Genomic DNA, 11,685 nt, shown 5'->3' with positions numbered 1-11,685 from the left:
CTTGGTCTTAAGCTGCTTTTGGCAGACGGCACCCTGCACCCACATGGAGCCTGCTGGAGAGTCAATAGTAGCTATCAGCCACGTCCTAAAATATTATTCCTTTAGAATAGAATCAAGTGGAGCACTTTGCAGTATCAGGGCCTTCACTGAAGACAAGATTTAACAAGAGGGTGAAGTAACCAAATGGGGAGTGGCTGGGATAACATTTATACAAGCATTATCCACTACTAAAGGAAACCTTTGATAAACTTCTTTCACAATGAAAGAGGCTAGGTTAAAACAAATCATGAATGGGAGGAAGGGAGGCGCAAACCAGAGGAGGAAAAACAATGATCAAATCAAAAGAAGATAAATATTTTCACAAGTAAAATTATTTTATTTAATAGACATCATGCCATAAATGAGTTGTTTTCCTGTGAAGTCCTCTTTGTTCAGGCAACTTGCCCTTGGATAAATAATGGTTGTTCTTTTTGCACAGAAGTCTTGTGTAATTAGCTGATAATCATCACCCCTTGCATCTCATAAATGGAGAAAAAGGTAACAAAAGTGCTCACCATATCCAAGTTCACCAGCTGAAAGTGATCAGCAAGTCTTGGAACACAAGATTCTCCCCTGCTTCATTGAAAAGGAGGACACTCAAGGAGACAGACCAAAATGCTGACTCTCATGTCTGCATTATACATTTCTTTAAGGCATATTGCAGCAGACAGGATTTTTCCTTGAGTGGAAAATACTTTAAATAAATCTCAGACTGGAAAAATAGCTATTAATCCTTTGCGCCAGAAATAGAAAAGTTGGTACAATGGTAGTGGAATCCTATTCCTTTGAATAGAAAAGGAGACAAACCTTCAGCTGCAAAATCTTCCAATATAACCGTCAAGGAGGAAACACATATATAATCATAATTGCTGTCTGCTGGTTGAGACAAATCTGATTCCTGCCTCTGCTGGTGATTGCAATCCTATCAACTTGCAAAAAGTGCCAAGTCTGCTCATGCTAGCATAATTTATGTCTGTGTCCCACATCCAGTTCTCTACAGCAGAGTTTGGCAAAGCAGAGGGAATGTTAGGAGATCTATACTCATTTAAGAAGTTATTTGAGCCTCACTAGAGTGTAATCCACTGTTATTCCTCTGAATTCCTTCCTATTTAGATTGCAAGTTCTTTAAGGCAGGGAACATCTTCTCATGATGTGTGTATAGTGCGCCATGGGGTCCTGATCACCAACTGGGACCTCTAAGTGCTACCATAAGACACCAAAAATAGTAAAAGTAAACTCTAAGGCCCTGATCCTGCAACAAGCTCTGGGTAGATGGACCCATATGCCTGTGCAGCGCCCAGGGACTGAGAAATCTGCAGGATCAAGGCCTAAAAGCCTACAGCCTATCAGTCACAACAATTCTTATGGGAAGTGAAAAATGGCAAAGATTCCACAGTTATTTTCTGGAATATACAATGCCAGTCTTTTAGGGTAGTTGAGCAGGGAGCAAGTTTGGATATCTTCTTCCCCCGTGCTGCAGGAGAAGCCACATAGTCGTATCTCCTGAAGCTGTTGAACCCTCTAGGTAAAAGCCCCAACATTCCTTACTAGTGCTACTACACTGCCTTCTGTTGCAGAATCCTCCTGCTATTTGTGCCCCAATCCCAAGTGCTATGTTTCAACCCTCTGTCTCCTACTGGAGGGACCACATGCAACCCTCTCCCCAACAACTGACCAATCCCCACTTCCCAGCTTTTAAAACACAGCTGGAAAAATGTCAATGAACAAGTTGATGAACAAAGATGTTGACAAGCAACCCTGCTTGAGGCCTTTCTTCTGCAAGGCTTCTGAAAAGCCCAAACAATTATTAAAAGCTATCATGACGGGCAGATGAGAAAGAGCTGACACTTAATTTAAAATTAAGTTTTTTTAATCAATTGCAAAGGTATGTATTTATATATTCCTACCCTTTCACCTTTTGTATGTGACACATATTCTTAGACTGTAACCTCTGTGTCTGTCTTCAGATACATTTGTACAGCACCTAGAATAATGGGGCCTTGAGCCTGATTAGGGTCTCTGGGCACTAATATTGAGGACCAGATCCTCAGCTGATGTAAGTTGGCATAGCTCCACTGACCAATGGAACTATGCCATTTACACTGAGGATCTGGCCCCGCCTACAGAAAAAGCACCTAATAGCAACAGTTCAGTGCTGAGAGAAATTTGTCTGGGAGGTTCTAGCTGGGACAGTCTCCTGTGCTAGGAGTTAGAAAATAAAAACATAAGAACAGCCAGACTGGGTCAGACAAATGGTCCATCTAGCCAAGTATCCTGTCTTCTGACAGTGGCCAATGCCAGGTGCTTCAGAGGGAATGAACAGAACAGGTAATCATCAAGTGATCCATCCCCTGTCACCCATTCCCAGAGTTACTACTGTAACTTCTGATGCTGAGAGATACATGTACCTGAATATTTCAAACAGGGCTCTTTTCACTCATCTTGAGATGATAGAATTTGTAGCTATGCCTTTGTCACAGTTTCTAATGATTAGATTTGTTCATTTTATGTTTCTGCCTAGAACATCTGTGCCTGTTTTGGTCTAATTCACTCCCTGTTCTGTTACTCCAGTTTTACATTGGTGCATATCCACTGACATCAATCAGCTGGAGTAACACTGGGACAGAGGGAGAGCAATACAGTGATGAATCAGGCCCTTTGCTGTAAAGCAATGTCATTCCTGGCTCTGTGTGGGTGTTACATAACTGGATCAACAATAGTTATGGGAAATTAATCTCTAAAACATAAAACAGATGGGACTTTGCTCAGACTTTCCTGCTAACTGGACTATAAATCTTTTCCCTAATTTGGCATCCACTTGATTTGAAAAGAATGATTTGTGGTTATTAAGGGTTAAACAAAAATAAAAGAGATTAAAGAACACTGTTTTGCCTGCTTAATATTAAAAACATGGCCAGTGATTTCCAGCACTGAAAGGCAGTGATTCTTGTACTGATACTGCAGTAAAAGCTAAAGTTAACAACTTACAGATATAGCTACCATATTGCTTTAGGGTGAGAAATTCATGTGTTCCTGCAATTTGATCTTCTGGCGAGCTGACCTTGCTGCAATAAAACAAATACCATCTCTTTGTAAGTATTTTACAGGATTGGGGCTATAATATGTGTCAGTGCTGCAGGGTTTTGTAAATGATACACTAATCTGCTCCACTTCCCAGTTCATTCAGAATCAGTCCTCTGCCATTGCCCATCTCCAGCTGATCTGTTTACATTAAGACCCGCAATGAAGTTTGAGCTGGGCAACAGCCTGTTCTCATTATTAGAATCTGGAACACAATTCTGTTCAAGGCCCTAGTGTCCAGCAAAGTGCTTGCTGTTTTATCTAATTTCTCATCTACGACAACCATCACTGACATCTGTGCATCTGGTAGGAGGTGTTAGACATCAGCTAATTCAGCCAACCTCCTAGCCTGGTTAAATAGCACAATAGTACAGGTACACAAAAATGCTGATAGTCAACAGCTGGAAGTTGTTACCGTATAAGCAAAATAAGCTATTCAAGAAAAAGGGCCAAGTTCAATCCTGATGTAAGCCAGTACGAGTCTGTTGCTTACATGGGGACTGAATTTAGCCCAGAATATATTAACAAGTTTAGCCTTCTTCCAAAGTTAGATCAGCCATTTTCCTTCACGTATATTCTTACCATCCTGATATCACTGTCACCTCAGAAGGATATCACATTAAAACCTAACCTGGGTGCATGCTTGTGCAATGTATTGACTAAGTGGATATATTTAGTACTGCTCTCTTTTTGACAGAATGTCAGAACTCCTCAAGTATCTGTGACTTTTCTTCTGATTGTTGGCCATGTTTTTCAAATTTAAGGTTCTGAGTTTAAGTCTCATTGCAACATATGTGTAATTTATTTAAGGTAGTGTCTATTGTTTGTATAAAGCCATGGATTTGTTGCCCTTACCCTTGGTTAAACTTACAAATAGATTTTTTTTTTAAATGGATGGTGTTGATCTCCTACAGTCATTTTTCATCTGCTTCCACTATCATTCAGTTGTCTTTGTGGGAATTTCTCCAATGTGTTCCCAGAATGTCCTCTCTCAGATTGAGCACGGCTTCTTTTTCAATGGTACACGTTACCTTATGGCAATTAAACGGAGTAGAACTCTTTTTGCCACAAATAGTGAATTCCAAATTGTTTAAATTTAGGCTACTTTTTAGCACTTACAATCTCACACCTAAAATGATATTTACACCACTGTGTAGATCACACATGAATTTAGTCCTTCTGACTGCTCCGCCTAAAACACTGCAGGATAAGGGTTTGTGTTAACCTTGAATTACAAATGGTTTTGACTCTCTTACCAGTGTGACATCATGAAACTTTATGCATCTACTCATCCCTCACATTCTGAGTTTGAGTCTTTGCTTCTTACCCCACCAGTGTAACTTCTAGGAACAGGGCCATTTGGAGTTGTGTTAATGGCATTTGCCTCAGAGCTAGTGGGATTCCCTTCTATTTAATATTTGTACCACTGCTTTTCTTAGTATTTTTAGAATGCAACTTAAAATATTTATCTATTGTTTTTTATTTCATGTTGTTTGTCCTGTTTGATGTTGACCCAGTGTAAGTACCCTGACATGCACAAAGAGTGCTTAATCAATTCATAATATTTGCAACAACTTGCTGAGTTTTCACTTTGAGAGACATTGTCTGGGACAGGTATATAAAAGGAGCTTTTTATTGTTGTTTGCTTGTTTTTCCCTGAGAGTGGCCCATTACCATAGATTGCTCTGAAATCAAACCAAGTGAGCAGCAAGAAGTACTAAGGTACAAATCTACCTCTTAATTAGGGGGAGAAGGAGAGTACATAAAAACTTAGGGCCAGCTCCACAAAGGTCTTTAATCCCATACTTCCCATTAAAATGAAAGCTAGATGGCTAATTCTCTTTGAGGAGCTGAACCTTAGCTTGGAAGATTTGGTCAGGAATTTAAAACACTTTTGGTAAGTAGCACACAAATGAATTTCTTTTCTGGCAACCTCCTAAATGAACTTTCAGACATTGCTAATGAATGTGATAGTCATTTCACTGGGTTGAATATTTTAATGAGTCCATCCTTACAAATACTTGACCACTCAGAGAACTTGTCTTTTGTTCATGATGGCCCTAATGATTTTACTTCTCCCTTCTCCCTTCCTCCCTCCCCCCATCTCTTGGGAAGGGACTTGTGTGATGCTCCTGCATATTAATCTTATTAAATGTGCTGGAGCTCACAATCTAAAACCTAAACTCCTTGGTTTAGCCACCAGATCTATTGCAGATATTTAAGAGTAGGTTAGATAAATGTCTATCAGGGATGGTCTAGACAGTATTTGGTCCTGCCACGCGGGCAGGGGACTGGACTCGATGACCTATAATCTATGAAAGTTATTTCCTCTTTATTTAACCTCTCTCTTGAGACTGTTGTACTGAACTGGACACACCTTTGTATCAAAGTGGAAGGAAATCAAACTTGATCCAACACAGGTCTAGGTCACTTCTTCCTGTGATTCCTAAATCCCAGAAAAAAAATATATACTCCCAGATAAGAAGTTATCTAACCTGTTGAGTTGTTTTACTACACACGACAGTATAGTTTTCAAACAGTTCTTTCCAGCCTTTCTACAAAAGGCTACACCTGTTATTTGTAGCCATAGACTCAATGTGTAGTCAATCAGAAGTCTCTCCTGTTTGGGAGAGTATTTCAGGTAGTAACTGGAGAGAGAAAACATTTTTAGAAACATTGGAGAATGTGATTGTAAAACCCCAAAAATTGGCAGGGGAACTCAGGAAACAGTGTGGTAGCTGAAACTACTATTCACTCCTGTTGTGAAATTGACTAGATCTCAAGTTTGCTGTGTCCTTTAACATTCTTTTTTCTGCTACATGTTAACTAAGTTTACATAATAGGAGGTAGGGTGTCCTGCTTCTTCTTAACTATGGAGATGTAATACTTTGTACAGAAACTGTCCTTCACAATCTGAATTTTACGTAGATAACTGAAGATTCATCTTCTTGTCATTATAAAATACCCCATTGTAATGTATATTGGCAGAGCCATTCCACATGTAGGCATTCCCATCAGCTTGCATTGCTGTATATGTTTACACTTGGTAATACACCAAGTTACTTTCATATTTCCAGCAGCTTGATCCATCTTTTATCCTTTGTTCTTCTCCTTGGCTTGTAAAACTCCAAAGGTTAGAAGCAAAGCAGGTAAGCAAGCACTTGGTGTCTTAGCACCTAAGAGACAAAACCAATAACTGGCTCTCTTAGATCATTAAAAGTCAATATTATCTGATATTGTCCTTGTTTATGTACTAAGTGCTTTTGCTTCAGTGTGTGCCTTTAATTTAAGAAGAGTCTAACTGTGTTAGCATCCTCTAGACAGAAGTGTCCACACAGTACAACTTCACATATTGCAGGTAACTGGGCAGCTGGAACTGGGAATTTTGAACTGGACCTGAAAGATGAGCTGTGCATGGTACTGTATTAGGTGATGCTGTTAGACTAGTCTTCCAAGTTCTTTCATTTAGCAAATGAGCACGTTTTGACTTTTTGGAAGATTTGCTGTGTTGTTGCTACTTTGTGTAGAGGCAGCTGTGCAAGCTGCAGGAAAGTTTGCTCTTGGCCTTAGACTCTGAAATGCTCCCTGGGATCTGAGCACAGGGATTGGGCTGAGATTCCTGGAAGAAGGGGTTGCCCTGCATGTGCTGCTTGACCATCTCATTTCAGGACTCGTATGCATGTAAATAAAGCAAGTTACATTTAGAATATACCCAATTTCCACATCACTGATTTCTCCTCCACTGGGAAGCAGACCTGCAAGGCCCTGAACATGTGCTACCATTTGGCAGAGGAGCAACAGTGGTCTCAAAATTGGCTGCTGGTGCCAGAAGCAGGGGCAAGTATACATTCTGTTATTGCTTTATTGTATAGTCCTGTCACTGTTTGACACTGCTAACCTGAATAAAACTGTAGCAGGCTGCTGCTCAGAGCAGGCCTCACCAATGAAGTTCCTAAAAAAATAAAACACACACACACAGATACACACACAATAATAAAGTTCCTCCCCTCATGAGGGTGTGTTTGCATGGAGTGGGAGAGGGAGGGAGTTCTCTCTCCCAGTCATTTCTCTAGATATCTGATAGGAAAATCCCAGGTTACATCTATACTACCTCTTGCATTTCCATAACTGATGTTGTTCATGGGTGTGAATAAACCACCACCCCACCCCACTCCAGACCGACATAAGTTACACTGACATAAGCACCAGTGTGAACAGAACTAACCAATGCAACAAACCTCGATGCCAACTCTGCCCACATATCTACACCAGCAACACCATCACTGGACCTAACCAGATCAGCTACAACATCACCGGCTCATTCACCTGCACGTCCACTAATGTTATATATGCCATCATATGCCAGCAATGCCCCTCTGCTATGTACATTGGCCAAACTGGACAGTCACTACGCAAGAGGATAAATGGATACAAGTCAGATATCAGGAATGGCAATATACAAAAACCTGTAGGAGAACACTTCAACCTCCCTGGCCACACAATAGCAGATGTAAAGGTAGCCATCTTACAGCAAAAAAACTTCAGGACCAGACTCCAAAGAGAAACTGCTGAGCTCCAGTTCATTTGCAAATTTGACACCATCAGATCAGGATTAAACAAAGACTGTGAATGGCTATCCAACTACAGAAACAGTTTCTCCTCCCTTGGTGTTCACACCTCAACTGCTAGCAGAGCACCTCACCCTCCCTGATTGAACTAACCTCATTATCTCCACACTGATATATACCTGCCTCTGGAGATTTCCATTACTTGCATCTGAAGAAATGAGGTTCTTACCCACGAAAGCTTATACTCCCAGTACTTCTGTTAGTCTCAAAGGTGCCACAGGACCCTCTGTTGCTTTTTACAGAACTACACTGGCGGAGAGCTTCGCCCACTGACGTGGCTACTGCCATTCGCAGGGGCTGGAGTAGTTAAGCTGACAGGAGAGCTGTAAACTCCCTAGTGTATCTGCCCCCAGACAGCAAACTGAAAAATCTTTGACCCAAGTTCAAAATGAACAGACCACTGAAGGTCTGGGTTTTCTTTCTCTCCAGTGTCCCTGTTGGGAGCCAGACACTTTCCTGAAATCTAGGAAACTGAAAACCATTATATTAAAGTCCAAAATAAGGAAAACAGCCCCTCCCCAGGGGTCAAACCACTGAACTGATTTTCCTTATCTTTGGGACCAGCACCCAACAGCTCTCACTCCCTCCAATCTCTCCTCTTCTGAGGAGAGACGGTTTATTTCTTGCCTCTTCTTCCCAGCATGCCACAACTGGGAAGGCCTGGGATTCTCCTTCCCCAAAATCTTTCTGGCTGACAGAGACAAGGACATTTGCTCTGCCTTCCCTGCATTGCTTTGGTCCCAGGCTCAAGATGGCGTTAGTAACATGGGTTCTATTCAAATTTCAAACTGCTGCTGAAGAACTGCTTCCTATCTGTCAGCAGCTGTGTGCAGATAATAAGCTCCTGGAAATGGGATAGTATAGCCCCCCAAATTGCCCTTCTTCATCTGAAAGGGCCAGTACATCTCATTACAAAAACATTCCCACACTTCTTCCTAATCTGTTCTGTATCTTAGAATAACCATTTATTTGCTTTTCTAAAATGTTAAGTATTTATTATTTGTATTACAGTAGTGCAGATCCCTCACCCGAGATCAGGGCTCCATTGTTTTAAGAGCATACATACACTTAGTAAGAGTCAGTTTTAGCCACAAAGAGATTATAATCTAAAAAGGACATGATAGATAAATGGTAGGAGAAAGGAAACATTATCCCCATTTGACAGATGGAGAACTAAGAGAGATTAAATTACTTCTCCCAGGTTACACAGCAAGTCTGTGGCTGATCTGGGAACTAAGCCAGATCGCCCGAGTCTCAGTTCAACACCTTAACCAAAATGGCAGCCTCCTTTAAACATGCTTGACAAAAAGATTTTAACTGACAGGTTCTACCATCATCTCACACATATGAATGTCATTTGTCATATGCCACATTTTATGTCTCAAAAGACCTTGGCAAAAGAAAGAAAAAGTGGTCACCCCTTTCCTTGAACACATTGGAAAATTCACTTGTGTTTCCATGTCATGATGATCAGAGCATTTATTTGTATTGAAAGAGTTTACAATACACATGAGATCATTTTGTGAACCTCATTATTAAGGTTTTGCAGTTTGCTCTTACAGACTCTTGTTAGAATTAAATGGCCTAATTATGTCACTGATCAATTAAATGCTTATTAATCCCCTCGACCAGGCCCACCAACAGCAGTTCCGGGCCTCAGGGCAGAACAGTCAATGGGACCCCTAGAGTGGATGGGCATGGTATCTCCTACAGTTGGGCCCAGGGGAATCTTCGCTTCTTTCCAGTCTCCTACTGTCTGTGTTTCTGTGGATCATTTTCTCTAAAACACATTTACCAACCATAGAGATCCTAACTTTCAGCTCTTCCCCATGGGTATCCATCCAGCTGCCTTTCCCATCCACCTGGGACTGGTGCAAGTTCCAGAGCTGCTTCAGAATGGCCCATTATATCACCAAAGAAGTTTCTTCTCATTGGCCTTTGGGAAGATGAGGCAGAATAAACGGTAGTTTCTGTAACTGTGTCACTACCTCAAGGCTCTGTGTCTGGAAGCTGAAGTGCAATATCTCAACACTGAAGAATTCCCCTCCCCTTCCTTCCCCAGGCCAGGGGTAACCTGATGCTCTAGTAACCAGCTGAGATCCGTTTTTTTTTTTTTTTAAGGTATTTCCAGACAACCAGGCAAAAAACTAGGAGTGTATCCAAAGGTACTTGAGCATGCAAACGTCTTAACTCAGGTCCCAGTGGGAAACCATTACAGTTGTTATTATTTATGCTTTTGTATTACAGTAGCACCTCTGGATTCCAACTGAGATCAGGGCTCTATTGTGCAGGGTGCTGTACACACTCATGGAGACAGTTCTCTGCCCTACAGACACTACAATCTAAACAGACAAGTCAAACAAAGGAAAGATTGCTATCACCATTTTACAGATAGGAAATTGAGGCCCAGAGAGATTAAGTGATTTACCCAAGGTGGCATTCTTTTCCTCCCTTCCCCCTAACCAGAACCAGCCCACAAGCAGCCAGAGAATTCCTCTGCCGTGGGCACTGCATTGTGCCATCACAGACAGCCCTACACTGCTCCCACTGTACTCTCCAGTCATGGGAGGCAGGAAGACTAGGGCAGAGAATTGAACACAGAGTTCCTACTGCTGTACCCCCAGGACCATCCTTCATCTCTGTGCAAAAACTCTTCCCAGAAATAAGTATGAACTTCCAAGACATCACAATAAATACACTGAAAGGCAGTCAAGCTGTTTGATCCATTCCTAAAGCCTACAGCTAAAAGAACCCCAACACTTTACATTTGTGGCAAACAATTCTGCACACATAATCATTTGTTGCATATGCAATCTGAAAAGGAGGCCAAACTGAAGTTCCTTTAAAAATATGGCCCTTTATGCCTAAATGTAGGGAACACTTAATATAATGTTGCCTAAAGGTTAGAGCAGCAAACTGGGTTCTAACTCTGTCTGTGCCACTGATTCATTGGGTTTCCTAAGGTAAGTCATTTAATCTCCCTGAGCCAAATTTATTGTGTTTCAGCTAATTCCCATCCTTCTGCCAATTTCCCACCCAGAACATGAAGGAAAATCCCAACTAAAAGTCTGGCTGAAACAAACAGAGTACTAATATATAGTAGAGGGCGGGTCCCAACATTAACCAGTGACCTAAATAATGATTCAATTTACCTACTGTGCGCTCATGGGGCTGTATAAAAATTCTCACAATAATCCCCTAAGGCTTGTATGTCCCTCTTTGACATGTTACTCATGCACCAGTTGAAGCTCTTTTTGGAGCCTTACATTCTTATTCATAGCTTCCAAGGCCAGAAGGGACCATTGTGATCATCTAGTGAGTCTGACCTCCTGCATAACACAGGCCATGGAACTGCCCCAAAATAATTCCCACAGCAGATCTTTTAGATCTTGATTTAAAAAGGTCAGTGATGGAGCATCCACCAGGATTATTATTAGTGAACATAAATAAATCCTCTGGTGAGACTCCATCACTGTCCCCTTTACAACAGTCCCAACAGCAAAACGTCCCCATCCCCAACTACCAGCCCTGATCTCCAATCATCCTGTCACCCACAAACTATCTCCAAATACCAGAGATAATCCCCTAATGAGGTCAGCCACATGACCCCAAAGAACAGCCCCCAGCCCCAAATCAAAATAGCCTCAAACACCCCCACCCCGCACCCAGCAGCCCAGCGCTGTCACTGAAACACCCTCCCCTCCCCCTTCCCAGACCCACCCTGCCTTTCTGCTCCCTGGAGGACCCCAGACAGAGTCTGGCCAGTGCCCAGCGGGGAGCTGCCAGGACCTTTGCTGCAGATGTTGGACCAGCGGCTGCTGGATCCTGAGACCTATCTCAAGTCTGCCCCCCTGCGGTCCTGTGCCCAGCTCTGCCCACACCCCTGCCACTCAGCTCCTACCCCCCAGCCATCCCTGCCTCCTCTGCACCCCCACTT

The sequence above is a fragment of the Trachemys scripta genome, chromosome 1, assembly GCF_013100865.1.
Source record: "Trachemys scripta elegans isolate TJP31775 chromosome 1, CAS_Tse_1.0, whole genome shotgun sequence".
Taxonomy (NCBI): Eukaryota; Metazoa; Chordata; order Testudines; family Emydidae; genus Trachemys; species Trachemys scripta.
Note: the sequence above shows the minus strand (reverse complement) of the source record.